The 22,846-nt window shown below is 49.3% G+C and overlaps 1 protein-coding gene across 2 annotated transcripts in view; it reads right to left on the bottom strand.

The window, feature by feature from the left end:
- Positions 1-22,571, bottom strand: part of SS18L2 (SS18 like 2) — an 88,545-nt gene extending 65,974 nt beyond the window's left edge. Inside the window, exon 1 of one of the 2 annotated variants that reach the window (XM_085637879.1) lies at positions 22,352-22,571. The gene's annotated coding sequence lies outside the window, so the exon portion shown is untranslated. Of the gene's footprint in view, positions 1-22,105 lie in introns of both variants that reach the window. The other variant, XM_085637880.1, reaches the window with a different exon arrangement.
- Between the last annotated feature and the right edge of the window lie 275 nt (positions 22,572-22,846).

The raw sequence follows: 22,846 nt of genomic DNA, 5'->3' as shown, positions 1-22,846 counted from the left end.
ACGTTGTTGAAACAAGCCGGAAGTTGGTCTGTGTAAGATTTTTTTTAATATAGTCATCTGCAAATAAAATATGGAAAATCCAGATATCTTCGCTTCATTTGGGTTATTTTTGAAGACTATGACAAACTGTGACCAAAATGTCAAAAATTGTTGGAGTGATGTAATTGCGGTTGTGCATCCTGGGCCTGATGCACCATTTGGGCACCAGCTGTTTTGTAAAGGTCACTGAAAATGCCGTGGAATAAAACTGGTGGGAGCAACCGCCACCAACTCGGATCCGCACTGATACATAGAGCAGAAATGTTTTTGTCACTTTAGGACTAGAGTGTGGTGCATCCTCATCTCCCAGATGTGTTGAAAGCTGGCAATAGAGACTGGTAACTCCACTGATGTTTTTGAAAGCGGAGCTGGCTGACTTACGGAAGGGTGCGCTCCCCTAAACCGTCTCCATCCTCACAAACTGCAATAGGCATGCCTCCTCCTATTTCCCAGATGTAGTGACTGCGCAGCAATCTTAAACAAGGACACTCAGTCAGCGAAGTGCGGGCAGTGAAAAATGACACAAAGAAGTGGTGATGGAGCAGGTTGCATTTTGCTATAGGACTCCTTGGTATCACTTTTTCCAGGAGGTGCTCCTAGTCTTCAATGGTCATATGGTGCTGGCTACTAGTGTCTGTTGTCACCACAGTCTGTGGATTTCTGCACTAATGAGGTTGTGGCAGGCCAGTTCTTTTTCCAGAACCCATCACTGAGCATACTATTCTGTATACTGTTTCACAACTTTCCTTATTGAGATTCTCTTGTTGCAACAATGGGTACAACAAGCGGCTGCAACCATAGTATGCACCAAGTCTGCTAAGATGATCTAGTCACATGCATAGCTTTAAAGCAGGCCTCTGAAGATCCACAGACTAGGGTGTGGGGTGACACAGATAGAGAATATGATACAGGAAAGCCATCCTCAGACCACAGGGATACAGCCGCAGATAAAAGATCTCAAAGACAGAGTACACTTCCCGCAGGAGAGGGTTGAGGGCAGGTCCAGACGTAGTAATATTTGCATAGTGGGCATGGCAGAGGGCACAGAAGGTGAAAATGTACCTGCCTTTAGAGAAAAGTGGCTCCGACATGGTGGCCCCACATGGCCTTTCTCGGTTCCCCTTGATTGAAAGAGCGCATAGAGCACTAGCATGACACCCTCTACCCAGAGCTAACCTCAGCGCTTTAGTGGTAAAAGAGCTCCAACATAAAGACTTCGATTATTTTGTAAGCAGCAAGGAGAGCTTGACATTATGAGGTAAAGAGAAAAAAAAATGAGATTTTTACTGCGTATACCCTAACAGTGAGCATATCAGGTCCTCGTTCCCAGTAGTGAAGTAAACATTTCGAGGTATGGGACTGCAATATGCATGGCTTCTTCCTGCCAGGCTGAAGATTGTAAGGGGGCAAAAGGCACTCTTCTTCACTGAAGCCAAGGCAGACTGGTCATTGATTGAACAACAGTCCAGCTGGGTGCCTAATAGTCCCTCAACAATGGAAGCAGCAGAAAAAGAAAAGGAAGAAGTGGTGACAATCAAAGCCCTGGGGCAATGGCTTATCTAAGCTGACCTCAACACCCATGAGCACTGGAAGAGAAAGAAGACAAATTGGTTACACTGCACTAGAACATGCTGAAGGTGATAGATCGCGTAGCCTTCTACCCAGTTTGCTTAGTGCCGATGCTCAGTATACAGCCATTAATGCTGTCATCTTAAGGGACATACTCTCTAGAGTCTAGGACAACTCAGACATCAATAAGGTTTTCACGGTCTATTATAGACAGCTTTATTCACTGTGGCAGGTTGTAGATTCCCCGCAGTAGGAAGTATATCTTCATTCAGTGGGGTTACTAAAACTGATGCCAGAACTTTGGCTCTGGATGGGATCAACCTGGATGTTGATCAACTGACTACAGGTCAAACACGGGGTAGCAATTGTCTTCTTCTGAAGTTATAAAATATCTTCCAGAACGAAACTAACAAAGCGACTTTTTGTATTGTACTTATCAGCCCGAAATAAGACTAAGCTTCCATCGACAACAAAGAAACCAACTATTACCGTGCTCCTGAAGCAGATTGTGAACATCTGGACCTGACCTCTTATTGTCCCCTTTCAATCCTAAACTTAAATTACAAAATGCTTGACAAGGTTTTTGCAAACAAATTATGTAGGGTAGTACACTCAGACCAAAGCACATTTGTGCCTGAAAGGAGCATGGTCTTCAACAAGTGCAGATTTTTTCATGTGATAGGCACTCTGCCAGCAGACTGTATGCGCATGTCACTGCGGCATCTACTGATCAGGAGAAAGCAAAAACACATGGAAAACCTGGGGCAGGTTCTACAATGTATGGGTTTTGACTCCAATCTCTGGGCATGGGTATGACTCTTATACACAGACCCACAGCGTAAATCAAGATGAGTAGGTTGATATCCTCTCATGGGTCTCATGTGAGGACCGAGACTTGGCTGCCTTCCGCCCCCTTTTGTTTTCTATCACCATAGAGTCCCTGATGTGACATATGTGGAAGACAGCAGGGCAGCATAAGCGAATGATAAATGATTAAACTTACATAATTTCTTTATAAGCGGATGATGTCCTGCTGTACATACAGGACGTGAGCTCTGCGTGGAGTGTGAACGTGTTCAGAGCGGTCTCGGGACCCAGACTGAATGATACCAAGTCTAGTTTATTTCCTCTGAGATCTCAGAGCTGGTACAATTACCATGCAACCTGTACATGGCTTAGACCCCATGCATTACACCTTTAAATATCTCAGTGTCAATATATTTAGAATGCAGGAAGACCGGATTGCTGGGAACCTGCGAAGAAACATGGCAGCCTACAGTGACGTTGCAGAGTTTTGGCAGAGGCTACCCTTCTTGTGCTAGGAAGGATGTCACTTACTAAGATGGTGCTGTTACTGTGCATGCTTTGTTATTTCTCTGCCATAACAGCGGTAGTCCTTGCGACTTTCTTTTGAGTTTTAAATTCCCTGTTGACAAAATTATGATGGAATTCGGGCAAACGCAAGTGGCAGTGACCAGGCTGCACCTATCACTAGCAGAGGGAGGCATTGGAGTTTCCACCTTTGAATTATATCTTAGCTGCACTTCAATGGAAGGTAAGCTGGTTGAGCCTATCCAACTCTTCAGAAGCGAAATATATCTCCGGGGCCATAGGCGGAAACTCATTGTTGACTTCTTGGGAGGTAGGCGCTGTTTGAGTGTAAACACACTTGTGATGGCAGCTCACTGCTAGTACAAGTATTTCCAGAAAGGTATGCATCTCATATGCCCGACCACTCTCTGGTCATTACCAGAGTCCGCTCAGGTTAACGAAATGCAAAAACAACAGTTGATGGACAGAATGCAGAACAATGTCATACATTCACCCCAGTACAGAGATCTGGGCTAAATCCATCGTTTTGTTGCTCACCATGCCACCCCAGTTTAGACCTGGCTAAATGCAAATCAGTCTTGACCCTGTGCCTCATGGGAACAGTCCAGCCCGATTTGCCAAGCCAGGTCCTCCCTGGGCCGAAAATAAGCATCCTAGAACCGGTTTCGGGGTTTCACCCCTCTTCAGCCTGGATAGCTTGATTCCGGTGGCATGGAGAGCACGGGACTCACGTCTGAGCATACCCGTCCCACTCGGGGTGACAAATGCAAAAACAACAGTTGATGGACAGAATGCAGAACAATGTCATACTTTCAACCCAGTACACCAGTGGTGAGTCTTCCAGTGCAGACCTGCTGGCGGGCATACAGGGCTCCAGAACGGCATTGGAGCACCAGATTGAAACAGTTTTGATAGATGTCAATGTGCTGCAAGCCAACTGGCTAAAGGTAGCAGATAAAGTAACAACTGCGGAAGGAGACATTGTGGAGCTGAAGGGCGAGGTGGCTACTCTCAAACAGATGGCCACGACCACAAAGGATCTGAAGTGTTGAGTAGAGGATGCGGAAGGCCATGGCCGAGCCAGACGCAGCAATATCCGTGTCTTAGGATTCCCGGATCAGGTGGAGGAGGGGTCCGCAGAACAGTCCCTGGAGAAATGGATCCGCACTCAACTGCATACACAGGGCCTATCAGATTTCTATGCTGTGTAAAAAGCACACAGGGCACTTGATTATCGCAATAAAAACTGTATACTACGCACAGCTTGTGAGCAGCAGACCCCAAACTTTGGTAACATTAAGTACACCATATACCCAGACTACCCACGCAGGTGCACAACCTGCGTAAGTCATTTCTTGGGGTCAAGCAGACGTTGCGAGTGCCAATACATGCTCCTGTATCTTGCTAAGCTGAAAGTACTGGCACAAGGAGAGCACACTTTTTTGAAACCTCAGAGGAAGTGTGGAATGGTTTGAGATCAGGGAAGATGCACTTCCCCCCCACGAGGCACGCAGCCAGCGTCGAGGCTGGGGCTCCTGTGCCCTGAGGGTGACTCGTCGCAGCAGTCTATCTGTAGAAAATACAAACCCGGCCCGCTGGGGGAGCAGAGGGTTACGGTCAGAGAAGATAACACTATGCAGCTTGGGACTGTGGAAACACAGGGGTCTGAACAGGATGCAACTTCACCACTGGCAGTAACTGGGGACACATCAACTACTTCGAGCCTGATTTCAGACACTTTGGTTGCTCCAGTACCTGAAACGATGATATGCGAGAATGTCACAAAAGTGGACTTTGTTAATCTTATGATGTTGTGCCTGTGTGGCAGGGACACTGAAACTGAATGATAATATTAATACTCCTGCTGTGAAACTGGGGGGGGCTGGTATGACATGTGCTTAGCATTTGTGGTGTATGACTCTACTGTGTTTGATACTGAACTGTTTCATGAGCGGACTTGACTGGTTTATGTGATGATCAGGTCTGTTTAGGGTGCCGGCTGGTGCTGGGGGGGGGGGGGGTTACTCGGTCCCTGTTGGGCTGATGGGGAAGGGGCTGATGGGGAAGCTGTGATGTCCTGATACAAGCGTGGGGTGGGCATTGATAGCTGCACTGTTGCACTACATCTGTTCATGGGGTGGCTGGTAATGTATTATTTGTTGGAGACCCGTAGTTTTTTTGTTTTTTTTTAACTTTCTTTATTCGTTTTTAGTAACATAGACATGTACAATGTGAACATGAGGTAATATCATAAATGATAACCAATATCTCAGAGCATAATACGAGTTGACAGACCCTCGAAATCCACCCATTAGTCCAGCCGGAGCCCAGAACAAGACATATTACACTGTTTCTAAATCGCTGGGTATGAAAGGGAACAATCATAAGTGTGCAAGACCCATTTAGTGCAAATCAGCAACAGCCACCTCCCCGCAGGCTTGCCACAGTACCAACCCCCGTACATCCATTAGCATTGTATTGCATCGCATGTAATAGCATCAACCGTGACGTCATTGCGGTCAGTGGGATGTGACAGAAGATAGCTCTTAAGGGGACCCCAGATATCCATCGGCTTAGAGGCAGAGGGTAGAAGCTCCGCGTATCAGAGCAGAGTGTCCTGACAATGTACCATGTCTTGTATCCATTCTTTAAATTTAGGGGCTCTGCCCCGTCCCCACCGGCAAGCCACTCGTCTCTTTGCCAACAACAGAGCAACAGTTATGAATCTGCGTTTCGGTTTCTTAATAGTTTTGGTGTACCCCAGGAGCGCCTGCGTCGGAGCCGGGATTAGGGGGGTGATAATCATCTCAGAGAGGGACGAATACACCTGCTGCCAGTATCTAGTGATGGCAGGGCATCCCCATGCTAGATGTAGGAAGTCCGCTGTCGGTGCATGACAGCGCCCACACCGGTCATCCTCTCGGAGGCCGTATCTGCACATCTGAACGGGAGAGCAATAAAGCCTATGCAAGAATTTGTAGTGAATAATCCTAAACCTACTGCTGGAGGAGTTCTGTTCAGTTTGTAGGCAACAAAAGCGCCAGAGTTCGTCCTCCAGGGGCATGCCTAGTTCCTCCTCCCATCTAGTGCGTGCCCTACCAGGTCCAGAGTCAAATGAGTTGTGGATTGTGTGATACAATTTAGAGACTGAGTGTGTAGGGGAATCGGCTTGAAGCAGCTGGTGCAGTGGCTCCAAAGTGGGTGGTTCATTAGGGTATGCTTCAGTTATCGCCTGAATTCCACTGCGTAACCAGATATACAGAAATGTGTCCATGGGTGTAGGTGTCGGATCCCCAAACATATGAGTTATTGAGCGAAAAAGGCCCCCATGGTAAAGATCTCCCCATGTCCCGAGTTTAAGTTTGGTCATCATGTTTTTGAACAATTGTTCCTGTAGTAGAGGTATTGAAGGACGGTATGCAAGTGGAAGCAGTGGGGAATAGATTAGCGAAGTGTGAACTTTACGCGCTATGTGCCTCCAAGCAAGAATGGAGCTAGAGATGGGAGTCCGATATTTCGACTGTGTCTCAGGTTTACTAAATAAAGCCCCCTCAAGCGGGATGGGAGCAGCAAGCCAATGTTCAACGGCCACCTGAGGCATAAAAGGTGGTGGATGGATCCAATAGTATACGAATTGTGCCTGTGCGCTGTGATAGTATAGCTCAAAATCTGGTATATCAAAACCTCCCTGCGCAAAAGGGCGAATCAACGTTTCCCAACTTACTCGAGGTCGCTTACCTCCCCACACCAGCCTAATGAGTTCAGAACGCAAAAATTTTAAAAAGGACCGCCCCGGGTAATAAGGGATGTTGAGAAATAAATAGAGGAGTTTTGGAAGAATGACCATCTTAATGAGGGACGCTCAGCCTGCCATGGAGAGAGGGAGCGTAATCAATCTGGTTACGTACGTCTGAATAAGGTCTATTGTACAGCCATAATTCAGCCGCATTAGTTCCTCTCGATCCCGAGAGATCAGTATTCCCAGGTATCTGACTTCACCGTCACACCATTGTAAAGGGTAATCGAGCGGGAATGGCTGCGCCGCCTCCGAGTGGGAAAATAGTAGATTTTCCCCAATTAATGTGAATTCCCGACAGTACAGCGAAGCGTATGAATTCTCTCAAAATTGGATTAAGATTGGTCGCTGGATCTCTTATGTAGAGCGTAATGTCATCCGCGTAGAGGGATATTAAGACCTGTCTCTGAAAGCATCGCAATGCCTTATCATGATGGTGTTGCCGAAGCCGGGCCGCCAAGGGTTCAAGGGCCAGCGCAAATAAAAGGGGAGACAAGGGGCACCCCCGTCGAGTGCCCCTCGAGATCCTGAAGGCCTCGGATATACGGCCATTAATGCCGCCTGATCGGATAATACCAGGCCCTCCATCAATAGCTTCAAGCGATTAGCTAGTACCTTAGTTAATATCTTAGCATCACAGTTGATCAGGGAAAGGGGGCGGTAAGAATCGCAGAATTGAGGTGGCTTCCCGGGTTTAAGCAAGGAGGTAATCAATGCCTCCTGCATCGAAGGCGGAAGTGAACCAGACTCGTGTGCCTCCTGGAAGACCTCTCGAAGCACCGGCGCCAGTGTGTCCACATAGGCCTTGTATAAGTCAACACGCAGACCATCTAACCCCGGCGCTTTTCCCGATGCCATCTGCCCTATTGCCTCTCTGATTTCATCCAGCCCTATTGGGGCCGCTAAGAACTCCCTTTGACGATCCGATAACCACCCCAACGTGAGCTCATGTAATCATCCATTTCCAAGGTACCCACCCTGGTAGAGGTGTAGAGCGCTGCATAGTGTGTAGTGAAGGCGGCCATGATCGATTGTATCTCGGAGGGGTTCACCTCCATCACCCTCCAACTCCATGATAAAATTCGACCGCCGTGCAGGCCTAACAACTCCCGCCAGAAACTTCCCAGGGCGCTCTCCCTCTCCATACGCCCTAGCCTAGTATTTACTGCGAAAGTTAGCCTCCATGTCAGCAGTGGCTTTATACTCAGTCAATGCTATTCTGTATTGAACTTGTGCTTCTACATTGGTAGCGAAGTCCATACGAGACTCCAACTTGTGCAGTGTGCATTCCAATTTATGTAGCGTATTACGTAGCGCTCGCAGTACCCCAGAACTCTTGGAGATGCCGACCCCCCTAATGGTAACTTTTAGCGCCTCCCACATTGTTGCCCTACATTCTACCGAGCCCCTGTTATGTGCGAGGAAGTCCTCCAGGTCCTGTCCCAATTCCGTACGAAAAAGGTCATCAAGTAGGATATTGGGCTGTAATCTCCATGGAGGCGGGTTCCCCACTACATCCAGTAACCGAAACTCGGCCAGTACTGGGGTATGGTCTGAGAAGGTGTGACCCACATGCCGAACTGCAGACAAAGCAGGAGCCAGACCTCGAGATATTAAGATGTAGTCCAATCTAGCCCAGTGTGCCGTGTTCCAGTGTGTGCCTTCTGTCAAATTCGGGTGTTGGTGCCGCCACGCGTCTATGACGTCTTGGTTGTAGCATATATCACGCAGGTTCCTATACGTGTTAGTATAGTGCTGTGCAGAGGGGTTGGATCTATCCATGACAGGATTAGGGGTGGGCGAAATTTGTGTAATCGCGTTACGCAAATCTCCGCGAAACGGTAAAAAATCTCCGCGAACACGCAGAATTGCTTGTTCGCGATACTTTTTTCCTGTTCGCGATCGCTGTTTGCGTGTTCGGGGTGAAATATCTCGCGAACACGCATATTGAGAACGCGAACAAGCAAAAAATTTCGCGAAGTCGCGGAACACAGATTTTTGGGCAATTTCGCGTTCTCCGCGGAACGCGAAATTACCCAAATTCCGCAAATTCCGCGAACGGAATTTACCACCCAGGCCTAGACAGGATTAAGAACTGCATTAAAGTCTCCTCCCCACATCATGTGTGTTGATCCTATGACTCTTATCTTATTCCAGAGGGCAATAAAACTGCTAGGGTCATCGTGGTTGGAGCCATAAGAGCAGGCTAAGGTGATGGTTTCATTGCCAAGTCTGCCCCACATCAAACAGTACCTCTCCTCCCGGTCAACAGCATCACCCAAAGGAGTGTAGGGGATATTTTTGTTTATCAGTATAGCCGTACCTCTCGCGTATGAAGAATATGGTGCAAATACAGAGTGCGCCGCCCATCTAGAAGCGAAACTACTTCGGCGTTGTGGGTCCATGTGAGTTTCCTGTAAAAATACAATGTGTACTTTCAGTCTGTCCAACGCATGCACTATATTTCTGCGCTTCCTGGGGTCACCCAATCCCCCCCAACGTTCCAAGTGATGGTGGAGATCAGACCCCCCGAATTAGTATCGGTGTGGCTGACTCGGCTCTCTCCCCCCTATATGATGACGTCTGGTCAGCTCGGTTTCCGAAACATATATGACCTAGTGCTGCCTCTGGCCGGACCTCGTCCGGGATCCATGCAACTCCATGCTCTGCATCACTGTCCAGTATATTTTTACCCAAAACATAAACAATTCCCCGCAAACATCCCCCACCCACCCACGCCGGCATCCCAATCATGCCGGGTATTGTTCCCCCCCTAACATCCCCAACCATCCACATCATAACCCTAAGGGGGCACACCCGTAATGGGGGACACACGGGGTCCAGACCCGCCTTACTTTCCCCCCTGATATTACACCCACAGCACGCCCATCACAACGCCTAGCGGCAATTGCGGGAAGGGGAAAAAAAAAAGAGTGCCAGGGCGAATGTCCTCTGGACCAAAACGGAAACCCTGAGAGTGCCGCAACTTTACGGCTGTTAGGTGAGCATTGCAACCAATGTGTAAAAACCGACATTACCAAGCAAGAACCATACATATCTTAAGGTGGAACTAGCATCATTGCAATATATGTAGAATAGTCCCCGGAGACCACCTCCGCCGATCAGTCCAGGGCAGATGTAGGCGAGCGGGAGCGTGCCTGCTCCGAGGGGGACAGAGTAGTGTCATGGGATCGCTGATTGTCTTTCAGAAAGTTCTCCACTTGAGCAGGATCTTGAAATAGATGCTGTTTGCCCCGGTGAACAACACGTAGCTTAGCTGGGTAGATCATGGAGTATTGGATCCCCCTCTGAAGAAGCCTTTTTTTAACCGCCACAAATTTACGTCTCGCATCCTGTACTGATTGCGTGAAGTCCGGATAGAAGGATAGCGTGACGTTGTCAACCTGAACTGGTTGTTTCTCCCGGGCAAGACGGAGCAGGGTGTCCCGGTTTCGGTAGTTCAAGAATCGGATAATGATGGGTCTCGGGGGGGGGGGGGGGGGGGGGGGGGGGGGGGCACCCGGTATGGGCCGCGGGCCCTGGTGGGCCCGCTCCACCACCAGGTGTTGGGAGAAGGCCTCCGACACTCCCGCACAGAAACGCAGCGCACGAGGAGCGGAGGAGGAGGTGTGCCACCAGGTGTTGGGAGAAGGCCTCCGAACCGAACAGGTCAGTCAGGAGCTTCTCAATGAAGACCTCCGTTTTTCCCCCCCATGTTGGTGGATTCTGCAAGTCCGATAAGGCGCACATTGTTTCGGCGCGAGCGCGCTTCTAAACCCTCGCTCTTATCAGCGATCACCTTTAGGAGTCTCTCCAACTGCGAAACCTTGGTAGCATTGGCCGCCGCCCCATCCCCCAGCCCAGAAACACACTGCTCCGCTTCCTTCACTCTTTCCTCCTGTTAGTCCAAGCGATGCACCACCGAGTCCAGGCGTTTGGCCATGTTGTCTAGCTTAGAGTCTATAGAGGTGAGACTAGTTTGCATACTGAGCAGGAGCGCCTTCCAATCCACCTCCGTGCCATCTCCCTCATCAGAATCGCCATCCTCCGGTGGTGGTGGTAGTGGCTGTTTTTTCTTTTTGTGGGACTCAAAGGGGAGCTTAGATTGTTTAATGTCTGTTTTCCCCATGTTGACGAAGCAGGAAAAAGGGGGGGGGGGGGGGGGAAAACTCACCACACGGTAGCAGGCTCGGAGTGCCCCCTCCGCCTCCCCGCCCAGCAAAATCAGCAGTCGCCCAATTCTAGGGTAGTAACACTTGGCCCTGCAAGAGCTTCGAACCACCCCTCAAGCTGATATTGAAACAGTCCCAATCCCGGCGAGGCCCTGAGGCGATCCCCCTCTCAAAATGTTCCCAGACTGCAAAGCTTTCCTCTGTTGTGGGCCTTGTTATATTGGTGGGCCAGGAGATGGTCAGCCAGCATGGGGCACCACGGAAGGCCCCCGGTTGTCTCCGAGTATCGAGGAGAGCTATGGGCTGGAGGGAGCAAGTCGGTCAGGGGCAATGAAGGCACACCCCCTCCTCCGCTCCTCGTGCGCTGCGTTTCTGTGCGGGAGTGTCGGAGCCCTTCTAAACACCCCCGCGGGTCACCGAAGCACGATCCCGAGCATGCCTCCCAAGCCTGCCTCCACCTCTCCTCAACGTACAACCAGGTCGCTGGTGGCGTCTCGAAATCCCTGAGGCCCCCGGCCGCCCTCTCGCGGCCTACGGCAGCTTCGCCCGGTTCTTGCGACCTTGTGTCCTCGGCGAATCCTCAGACTCGCGTGCACCCACACGCCCCACCTTTCAACCAGGCAGCGCCATCGCAGCGCCCACGGGCAGGAAGACCGCCCAGAACTCCGGATATCGAAGTCCGTTCAGCTCCAGACTTTCAGCGAGCGTGCTTTCAAGTGTGCAGCCCCGGTATTTCAACTTGGAAGCGGGTTTCCGTTCTTGCGGATGAGCTGAAGGATGGATTATTCGCCCGGCTGGCGAGAGCCTCACGAAGGTGCGGCCATCTTGGTCTGGCGCCCTCTAGTGCCCCCCTTGGAGACCCGTAGTTTGCAGCAATTGCAAGACAAGAGGGAGAGGCAGCAGAATGAGCAACATCTAATACATGCACCATACAATGATGGGGACTGACCATAAGCTCCTGTCCTGGAATGTCAGAGGGTTGGAAATGTACACCAAGAGATACATTGTACTCATCTTTTTAAAGACATCACATCTCTACAGCATACCTGCAGGAAATGTGCCTTGACGATGCAGGAGCCACAAGATTAGCTAAGAAATGGCAGGGATAGATGTTTCAATCCTCCTTCTTGACCTACGCCAGGGTCACATTAGTATGGGAGTCACCTGGAGTACCCTTCTCCTTAACATATCTGGAGCCTGACGTGGTTGGCTGCTTTGTACTACTCAGGGGAACCCTGGATGGGTGTATATTAACTATATTGAATTCCTACTCCACAAATAATGACGACCCTATGTTTTATCAGAACATACAGGATTTGATAACACAAGATATAGATGTGTCCCTACTGTGGTTGGGAGACTAACTGCATATTGGACAGGCTCCCACCCAGAACTGGCACTAAACCCTAGATGATAAACTCCATAAGGCCAATCGAGACATAGGCATACAAGATGTAGGACGACTGGGCCATTTAGCAACAACGAATATACCCCTGCTATTCATCTACACACACCACTCACAGTAGGCTGGACAGGATACTGGTGGCAGAGCTACCCAGAGTAGAGGACATCGTAGTGACACACTTAGCACATTTCTTGCCTGAACCCTTCCCAGTCAGCTGTGTGGTGAAATGGGGTTGGCCTGAGCAAGAGGCTACAGCCTGGAGGATGTCCGCCAATATCCTGGAAGACCCGGTTGAAAGGAAAGCATTGTCCCAAGTGTTATCCGAGTATATGACCTTCAACTGGGAAGTAGCGACTAGTAGGGATACGGAATGAGAGCCTCTGAATGTAGTCTTAAGGGGTACATGCATGGGATTGACATGCGGAGTTCATAGGCAGGTCCAGCGGGAAGTCTGTGGGGATGAAAAACCCTTGGCCATGATACAGGCGTAGGGACAGTCGCACCCGGATATTGATGACCGGGAGTAGGCAGTGCGAATTCACATCAATGATATCTGGGACAGACAAAGCCTGCATAGAGAGGGGGATAAGACCGGCCGCCTAGTAGCATGGATATTACGAAGGGAGCAGGCCCCGCCCCTAGACTATGCATCTGATCACGCCTAAAGGTACTGCAGTTACCACTAGGTCTGGCATAGTAGAGGTTTTTAAGCAACACCTCCAACAAGTGTATGCGGCGGATCGCTATATACAGCTTCTGGAGGGCCGGTCTCTATCGCAGCAGGAGCCATTGAATGTGGTGGCACTAGGCACCCAGTTAACCTTAGAAGAATTACGCAGGTACTGAAACAGTTCCTAAGGGAAAAGGCACCAGGGAAGATGGATTCCAGCTGGAGTTTTACCAAGAGTTCCCAGCAACAGTGATGCAAAGCCTCCAGCAGGTGTTAATGGAGGCACACGAAAAAGGCATATTGCCACCATCCATTAGGGAGGGAAAATATGAAGGTTTCTGAAACCAGGTGGTAATAATTCGGACCCAGCAGCATACCAACCGCTTACCATGATTAATACGGATATAAAGGGGGTTTGTAAATTGTTGGCTAATCGCCTGGCGCCCCATATGCGTCAATTGATGCACAAGGATCCATGCGGTTTCATTCCCGGCTGACACACTTGCATCAATCTGTGGCACTTAGCCCATATACTGAATTAACGGAGGTGGAGGGATGAGGAAGTGGCCCTGGTATCGATTGATCTGGAAAAGGCCTTCGATACTGTAGATTGGAGCTACTTATTGGAGCAACTGAGAGCTGTGGGCGTAGGGCCACAGCTCCGGGGCTGGGTTCAACTGCTCTATACGAGTCCCAGCACCAGGGTACTTGTGGGCCAAAGTAATTCGGTGGCGAGGACGTTGCGGCAGTGAACGTTGCAGGAGTACCCAATGAGGCCACGTATTCGCTTTGGCGATAAACCACTGGCGGTCTAGTTGAGAAAGGAGCTCGCAAACTGGGGCATCCTCCTGGGTGGTCTTACACACGTGACCTCATTATTCACGGATTATGCTCTATTATATAGCCTCGCCTTGTGAGGCACTGCCTAAATTGTAAGGACTCCTAGATGATTTTTGGGAACTCTCTGGCCTGTGCCTTAATCGCGCCATGTCTCGAATTTCTCCCCGGTGAACATAGTAGCCAAGCCATTAGACCACCTCCCGTATCTTGGTCTGCGGTGGGAACTGTCACACCTCCGCTATTTGGGCATACATGTGGCGCACACAAACTCTCAACTACTACACCTTAACATTGACAGAGTCATTACTGTACTGTGGTAGTTGGTGGCCTTCTGGAACAAGCTTCCTCTCTTGCTGATAGGCAGTCTGGCGGTGTCTAAGATGTTGGTGTTGCCCTGCTGCCTCTACATACTGCACAACTCGCTATGCCCTATTCCCAAACATCGGAACTCTGCAATTACCTCCTTACTGGGCCGGTCGCCGCAACAGAGTGGCTCTGCACACTGTCTCAGCGGTACGAGGAGGGAGGGCTGGAGGTATCAAGATTGGACTTTTATTAATACACGGCACACCTACAACATGCGGCTCAGTGACTTGACGAAGGGGACAGTTGGGTGAAACGCTTGTTGACGGGACTAATGGCCACGGAACAATAATCTGTGGCCTTGATGGAGGGAGTGGGGGTTACGGAGGACAGTCCCTGCAATAAGTGGTATATGTCCTGAAACATGCACCATTCCACCAGGAGCTTCCCATATGGATACTGGCGCCGGTACAGCAGATGATGGCCCATACGCCTTTTCAGGCATGGATGGAAGGTGGTTGTGAGGTGATTTATACCCTGATGAAACTTATCACATACCAACAGGCTTGTGGGGATTTTTTTGCATTGGGACAGGGGCACTACTTACACTACACTGGTATCACTGAAATAATTAAAATAACATGGTCTGAATACCCTGCTATCCTGCAGACCACAAACACTAGACGTATTATTGTCCTGTGGCTCAGAACGACATTTGATAACCCGGTTGTATAGAGCAATGAGGCCGTAGACAACTGACCCCTGCTTAAGAACGAGCAGCATGGAACGTAGACCTGGGCACTCAGAGGACACTACATGGACCACTGTCAGTGGACTCACACACACACACACCATATTCTGCAATGCCCGCTTCAAGCTGATGCATTATAATTTTTTACAAACATATGACATTGAGAGACTCTGCTGCATCTCCCCTCCAAGGTCCAATGAATGCACACGATGTAGTGAGCAGATTTCTTGCACTTGGCTTGGAGGTGCCAGATGGGGCAATCTTTCTGGACTCAATGGTGAGAGAGGTACTGAGGGGGTACGGGCTTTCACATAGACAGCCCACCATTACACTATTTGCTGGGTCATGTTAAACAATTATTGGCATAGCCAATAGGTCTCGCCTTTGGGACCTTATAAGTGTTTAGCTTCGACTAGAATTTATTTTTGCATTTTTCATGTAGCGCAAACTCAACCCGAAGCTATTGCAGCGCTTTACATGAGCACCAGTTACATTACACAAAGTCACATACACACAGGAATGGGGCGAGTAAGTGATTTGCCCAGGATCACAGGATGTTGAGCCGATGCAGAGACTGGAACCTCGTTCCCCAGGTCAAAAGTGCCAGCTCTTGAGAGTTTTTTCCCACACACACATATGCACACGGGGAAACCTGATCACGTGGTTACAAGGAGTGCCAGGACAGAGACCTATAACCACAAAGCATACCAGACCTACGAGCGGGTCAGCACAAATCCTCTAAGCGCTAGACGGATTCAGCTCTGTTTTATACAGAGGGTTGCGCTGATGAGATCTAGTCGAAGTGCTAAGCACACACAAGGCACCCCCGCCTCTTATCTTTCCATTATGTAGAAAACGTGAGTGAATGAGTACAATGCAGGGAACAGATACCTTCGGGTCGAGTTTGCGCTATATAAATGTGCCACAAAAACCAAAAAACACAGTCAACCCTTGAATTACACGCACTATTTGCAGCCAAAGCAGACTTCCAGCGCTTTGTTAATTAATGTTCGTGTAGGAGGAGTGCTATGTCTGGCTTCTGTCACAGTGGTGGCGAAAGTAACCCGATACTGGAATCGGGGGCGCAGGTGTGGGAAGGGGGCTGACTCTTCCAGCAATATGCAGAGTGGATATGCAGGAGCTCTAAGAAGGGGTGAAAAACAACAAAGCCTCATTATCAAGCAAATGGTCTTTTTAAAGGCCTGTGAAGTACTCAGTTGCGGCTGTGTGTGTGCCCAGGAAGCTGTCTCAGCCCGGGCTGACACACACGACTGGGGGAGGGGGGGGGGGGAAGGGGGTTGGGGTTGGTCTGAAGCGCTTTGAGCCCAATGGGCGTTGCGCACTTGACTGGAATGCAGCCTGCCGTGTAGCTGGCACATTGCACGCCGCTAATTACTGCGCTCGCTCCAGAGACACTTAGGCTATGGGAGGGGACATTTAAAGATAAGGCGGGACATACCCGAACCTTTGGCCATTTGCATGCTTTATTTTGTGAAAGCCTTAAGCAATGGCCAATCAAATGCATGGCTGTGAAAAAAAACAACACGAGGGACAGTTCTGCGAGTTGGAAGTCCTTACAATAAGCCTCGCAGAGCAACGAATGCGCGCTGGCTCAGGCGAGACCTAAACATTAAGATCTGATGACGGGTTTTTGACTTCACACAACCCCCTATGTAAGGGACAGGCATGCACTGTAAGAATACAAGATGTATCCGTGTGTATGAGTAATTACACAAATACTAATTTAAATGGCACCTACTATTTTTTTAGGTCTCGCCTGGAGTTAGCATCACGCATGCACTGCTCTCACCATGCGAGGGCTTCTTGGAATCAATGCGGTTCCAGAAGTCGTGTCTCTGCTACGGCTGCATTTTTGATTGGTGCGTGTCATTTTTTGTCACGGATTATGCAGAACGTAGTGTGATAATTGCACCTTAGGTTTTTTTAGTCCCTCCTGGTTGCCACCCTGTCCTATTTTGGCCCCGCCCACCGGGATTGGATCTTTTACTTGCGGCAGGAGACAGTCTCCTAATTAGCCGCTAAGCACTTTTTTTCGTATTACCGCGTTTGCCTTCAACAATGAATGACGCGCCTTTCATTTCTCTGGGGCGGCTTGAGATTCACAATCAAGACCCCCACGTCTCCTCCCTCTTTCGCAGCACGCCAACACAAGCCTGGCAGGCCCTCCAAAGGCCCCGGAGCGGGCACCGGCCCATGCGCCTTTCATTTCTCTGGCGCCGCTTGTTGCGGCTTGAGCTTCACAATCAAGATCCCCCCCCCCCCCCCCATCTCCCCCTCCCTCGTCCGCAGCACCCCAACACAAGCCTGGCAGGCCCTTCAAAGGCTCCGGAGCGGGCATCGGCCCATGGGGGCCCCGACGCCATGTGCTGAAACAGCTACTCAGAGGCAGCCGGGAAGACACAGGCCAAGGAATGTGACCCAAACAAAGGGAAGAAAGACGGTGAAAACAACACACACACACGGCCCCCTCCTAGGCCGAGCTGTAGTGCACCCCTGTCCAGGGGCACCTCGACACCCTTCATTGTAAACTCAAACTAGCCCCCCAAACAAAACAGGCCAGCGCAGTTATGTTGTTTCAGTGCACTATAGATAAGGGATGTTGCTGTTATACGATGTAACGACGCCAGAGGGATGGACGCTTGCTGCGATTCCAACCCATGACCCAGGGACAGCACCGCATGCGTCAGAGGCAATCGTTTAACTCACCGCAAGTTTACCGCACTTACTTACTGCTTGCGTCACTTGGTACCCTGGTAGCAGGGCGGCTTTACTTTCTTTATTTTGGGTCCAGTTGCTGTTAGAAAGCTTTGCAGATTATTTTATTGGGGGGCTAAGGCAGCGCTATCCTCCAAGACGTGGCCTAGGAGCGCTTTGAAGGAAGGGTCAGGGGAGTAGAAATGACAATTGGGTCCCAGTGCGTTTGCCTTCAACAATGGCGGACGCGCCTTTCACTTCTCTGGCGCAGCTTGAGCTTCACAATCAAGACCCCCACGTCTCCCCCTCCCTCATCCACAGCACCCCAACACAAGCCTGGCAGGCCCTTCAAAGGCTCCGGAGCGGGCACCGCCCATGGGGGCCCCAACGCCATGTGCTGAAACATCTGCTCCGAGGCAGCTGGGCAGACGCAGGCCGAGGAATGTGCCCCAAACAAAGGGAGGAAAGAGGGTGAAAACAACACACACACGGCCCCCTCCCAGGCTGAGCTGCTGTGCACCCCTGTCCAGGGGCACCTCGACGCCCTTCATTGGAAACTCAAAACTAGCCCCCCAAACAAAACAGGCCAGTGCAGTTATGTTGTTTCAGTGCACTATAGATAAGGGATGTTGCTGTTATACGATGTAACAACGCCAGAGGGATGGACGCTTGCTGCGATTCCAAACCGTGACCAGGGGACAGCACCGCATGCGTCAGCAGCAATCGTTTAACTCACCGCATGTTTACCGCACGCACTTACTGCTTGCGTCACTTGGTACCCTGGTAGCAGGCCGGCTTTACTTTGTTTATTTTGGGTAGAGTTGCTGTTAGAAAGCTTTGCAGACTCTTTTATTGGGAGGCTAAGGCAGCGCTATCCTCCAAGACTCTGCCTCGGAGCACTTTGAAGGAGGGGTCAGGGGAGTAGAAATGACAGTTCAGTCCCAGTGCTAAAAGGGAGGGTGGCAGCGATCGTCAACCTACAGCGATGCATGTGTCTGCCAACAAACGTGAACCCCTGAAGGAGAAATGTCAAAATCCAGGTAAGGCGGGCATCCGGGTCTCAGACACCCACCCTGAGGGATGCAGGAGACACCTGGCCTGGGTGCCAGCTGTGGGCGATCTCCCAAAAGCCAAAGTGAAAAGAGGAGCTTTTACGGATTTTCTGAAGTTTTAGGCAGTCATTTTCAAGTTTTAGGGGAAAAAATAGCGCGTGTTTGATGTAGAAGGGCCGACCCCCTGCTGTAGGGTCAGTTGACAGGATGCCCTTCTGTGGGTCTGCTGAACAATAAATGAATTACTAGTTACTAAAGACTACAAGGGTGACATTCAGGTCTCCGGGTCACATCGGACACATACAGAACCAAATGTTTCCAACTGATGGAAACCTTTACATCTTTTAGAAGCTAAGGATTCATCTCCGGTCTCCATTGACCAACAGAAAGTACCCGCACTGCAGAATGGTACAGTCCTGAAAAACATAAATCCATAAAAACACAACAAGCTGCCCTTATAGTGACCCATAGAGGTAGTGTAGTACCCGCTCGGGTGCAGAATGGTATAGTCCTGAAAAACATGGATCAATAAAACACCAAAAGAACAATTGATGGACAGAATGCAGAACAATGTCATACATTCACCCCAGTACAGAGATCTGGGCCTAAATCCATTGTTTCTTTGATCGCCATTCCAGTTTCGAACCAGCCATATGCAAATCAGTCTTGATCCTGTGCCCAATGGGAACAGTCCAGCCCGAACTGCCAGGCCAGGTACTCCCTGGACTGGAAACAAGCATCCCAGGACTGGTTTCAGAGTTTCACCCCTGTTCAGCCAGGATAGCTTGATTCCAGTGGCAAGGAGAGCACGGGACCCACGTCTGAGCATACCCGTCCCACTCGGGGTGACAAATGCAAAAAGAACAATTGATGGACAGAATGCAGAACAATGTCATACATTCACCCCAGTACAGGGCTATGGGCCTAAGTCCATCGTTTTTTTGTTCACCATGCAATTCCAATTTGGACCCAGCCATATGCAAATCAGTCTTGATCCTGTGCCCCATGGAAACAGTCCAGCCCGAACTGCCAGGCCAGGTCCTCCCTGGACTGAAAACAAGCATCCCAGGACCGGTAAAATACAAACAACTGGCTCTTAATGACCGAGAGACACTAAAATGGAGGCGCGTTTGTACTTATGAAGGAATGTAGGCCAGAAAGTCGCCCTCCTAACCCAGACCAACTTATAACACCCATAACGTAACTTCCTGATACTTATAGACCAACAAGGATTAAAAGGGAGCCATTACCAGCCAATAGAGACAAACAGGTGCTCTCTGGCCCCTTGCCCACACATACGGACCAAATGCCTTCTGTTGACACAGACATTGACATGTAAGCTCCTGTCTTTGTTGAGTGAGAGGCCAAAATTTTATTACGGGGACCACCAAAGACTTTATATATGGTTATTTATCTATTTATTTGTTTGTTTATTTAATGCATGCATGTATCTGGAGAGTGACGTGTCACCCCCCGCTCCTTCCTGAGTGAAAAAGAGTCCCTTGTGGTCCTCCTAGTCAGAGACACCCATGCCTCCACCGGACCCCCAGACACCCCAGATCCACTGACGCCTGCAGCAGGCATTAATATTAAAACCCGTTTTTGTGGTCCCCCACATTCTGCACATTTCTCCCTGCTCACAGAAGGTGCTTTCCCAAAGCCACGGTCTCCTCTTTCGTAAAAATCCCAGATTCCAACCAGGGCCATGGCGGAAATACAAAAATGTCACAATTTGTGATTTCTAAAAGTGAGCTTTGCGCCCCGTAGGTCTCGCCTTTGATTAAGTTAAAGCCATTTGCTTTGCTAATGGTACTGTATAGCAAAGCAAATGGCTTTAACTTAATGAAAGGCGAGACCTATTGCATTTTTAATGCTTGTTTTTCTTTAATTCCTTTATACTATAGTGCTACTAATCCAAGTGTAGGGTGTCATAATACATTATATTACATACAAACGCACAATAACTCATGCAAGTGTGTAAATCAATGTACAACAACTGTTACACAAGACGACAGTAATAACATGCAGAAAACATATCGCCCATACTTATAAACATTATATGTTAACAGTGAATGGTCAGAATAAACACAGAGTCAGGATATAAAATGTAATACAGTACTTGGAGTTGCACAGACTAACAAGAATGTAGTACTTCTCAAAGCAACCCTTATCTGAAATCTTATAACAATAGATTGATAAAAAGCAATAATGATTTCAACCTTTACCTTACAGTTTACATGCAGTTCCCCAATGCCGGTAAATTGATCAGTGTGCTATATTAGGAGGGCTGCAACTTATGAACTGGATGTAACATGTTGATCTCGGTGTCAAACGCAGTAACCCACTTACTTTTAAACACAAAATACAAACCTGCAAACTATGTTACACAGTGTGCTATGCAGTAGGCACAGTAACTCTCTATGCTACTTTATGAGTCAAACCTGTGACTGCACAAAACAAAGAACTGCATTAAACTGTTTACAATTCCAGCGCTAGTGGTAGGGAGAAAGAATGGACAATAATAGTGTAGCAACGGAGGGTAGTGAAGGAACAAAGAAGGGCTGCAAAGTGACGAGGTAGAGACACAGGACAAATCGAAGGGACCACTGGGAGAGCCTTGTCTTGACAGAAGTATAACTATAACACTAAATGATGGAGGGCCCGCAGCAGAATGTGAAGAGAGGCCCCTTAGTTTTCTATATCTCACAGGTATTAATTGGTATTAGGCTAAATGGGGCCGTCTGAAGGGTCGTGGTGCCCCTTGCACCACAAGGGCTGCAGGGGAGTGCATAATGCCCCTGTGCCATGCACAATGGTGGGCTCTTTAAGAAAGGTATTGACACATCCCAACATATGAAATTAGGGCAATGGTTAGGGTTGCATTGGAGACGCGTTGTTCACCTGTCAGCTGAGAAAGTTGGATGGAAGTCAGGGTTCCGTTCTGTGCTTCGCTTTCCTATTCTGCAGGACTGTATAAAAATTAAGCGAACCTATTGGGCTAACAGTTACCATGTGTGAGGAGAGTGGTCTTTCCTGTCCCACTGGATGGAAGCTGCCCCAGAAATGCGTTCTGGTACCTCGAGAAGAGGTAGAAATTCAGGAAGACGTCAAGCAAGTCAGGGATAAACTTGGGCCTCGTGGTGGTCCTGGGAGATGTACGAGGGCTCACTGCGAAAATCAGACGTGGGTCGGACTGGGGCAGAAAGCAGGCATGGGCACCAAAAGAAATGTGCCCCCAATTATAACTGGAACATTTTTCCCATGTTTGCAAATTGGCGCAGCTTTGAACTTGTAAAGACGCTGTAAATTTGTTTTGCACGACATGGAAGACTGCATGCATCTGTGCTTGATGCAAGCATTGTTTGTATAAATGTCAAGGAAATCCGCAGCACACTAAACCCTAAAGCAGACCACAACCACAAACAGACAACAAAAACGGCCCTCTGACCTCTCACACCAACCTTCGAGCACTGTCCGATTGTACTCTAGGTCGGTCCGACTCTGGAGCAGGGGTACTTGAAAAGGCCTGTCTGGTGTTGCACAGGTTACTGGGAAGCCTGTTTGGGGTTTACAGGGCATGCATGCCCAAGCATCACACTGGCATAAGGAAGTTACAGTGGGGGAGAGGAGACAGTGGAGAAACGTCCCAAAGGGCCACTTGACTTATCCTCGGCACCTAACGGTGCAAGTCTAACCCTAGCGTTTACCATCATCGCTGCAGGCGCTCCGGCGGGAGTTCACGATACAAGAGTTTAAAACTCCACTGGTCCAGCCTCCCCTCCGCGCTGAAGATTTCCCCAAAGTGAAGGCAGTCAGAGGCTCAGAGCCAATATAGGAACGCTAGTCGCTAGGTCATACTGAGTGACAAGTAAGGGCGGGACTAGGAGGCGATATAGTGCGTACTGCCCAATCAAAGTTACGAAGTTCTAAAGGAAAGAGCCCGCCCCGGAAAAGAAGGTCTGAATCCCGGAAGTGGCTTTCCAGCCGCACCGGAAGTGATTGCACCAGTTGTCGTATGTGTTTTTTCATTTTCCTCTGGTGCTCTCCCAGCTCTGGTACAACTGAATTAATGATGAATGTGTACTTGTATTACGGAACTGGTGCTCCAATTCCTTCGGGTCGAGTTCGCGCTATATACATCTGTGCTGGCGGGGGCTTGCCAGGCTCGTAGGCTGTTGCTGTAAGGAGATAAAACTTGATTT

The sequence above is a fragment of the Triturus cristatus genome, chromosome 12 (genome assembly GCF_964204655.1).
Source record: "Triturus cristatus chromosome 12, aTriCri1.1, whole genome shotgun sequence".
In the NCBI taxonomy this organism is placed as follows: domain Eukaryota; kingdom Metazoa; phylum Chordata; class Amphibia; order Caudata; family Salamandridae; genus Triturus; species Triturus cristatus.
Note: the sequence above shows the minus strand (reverse complement) of the source record. Positions and strands in the feature narration are given on the sequence as shown.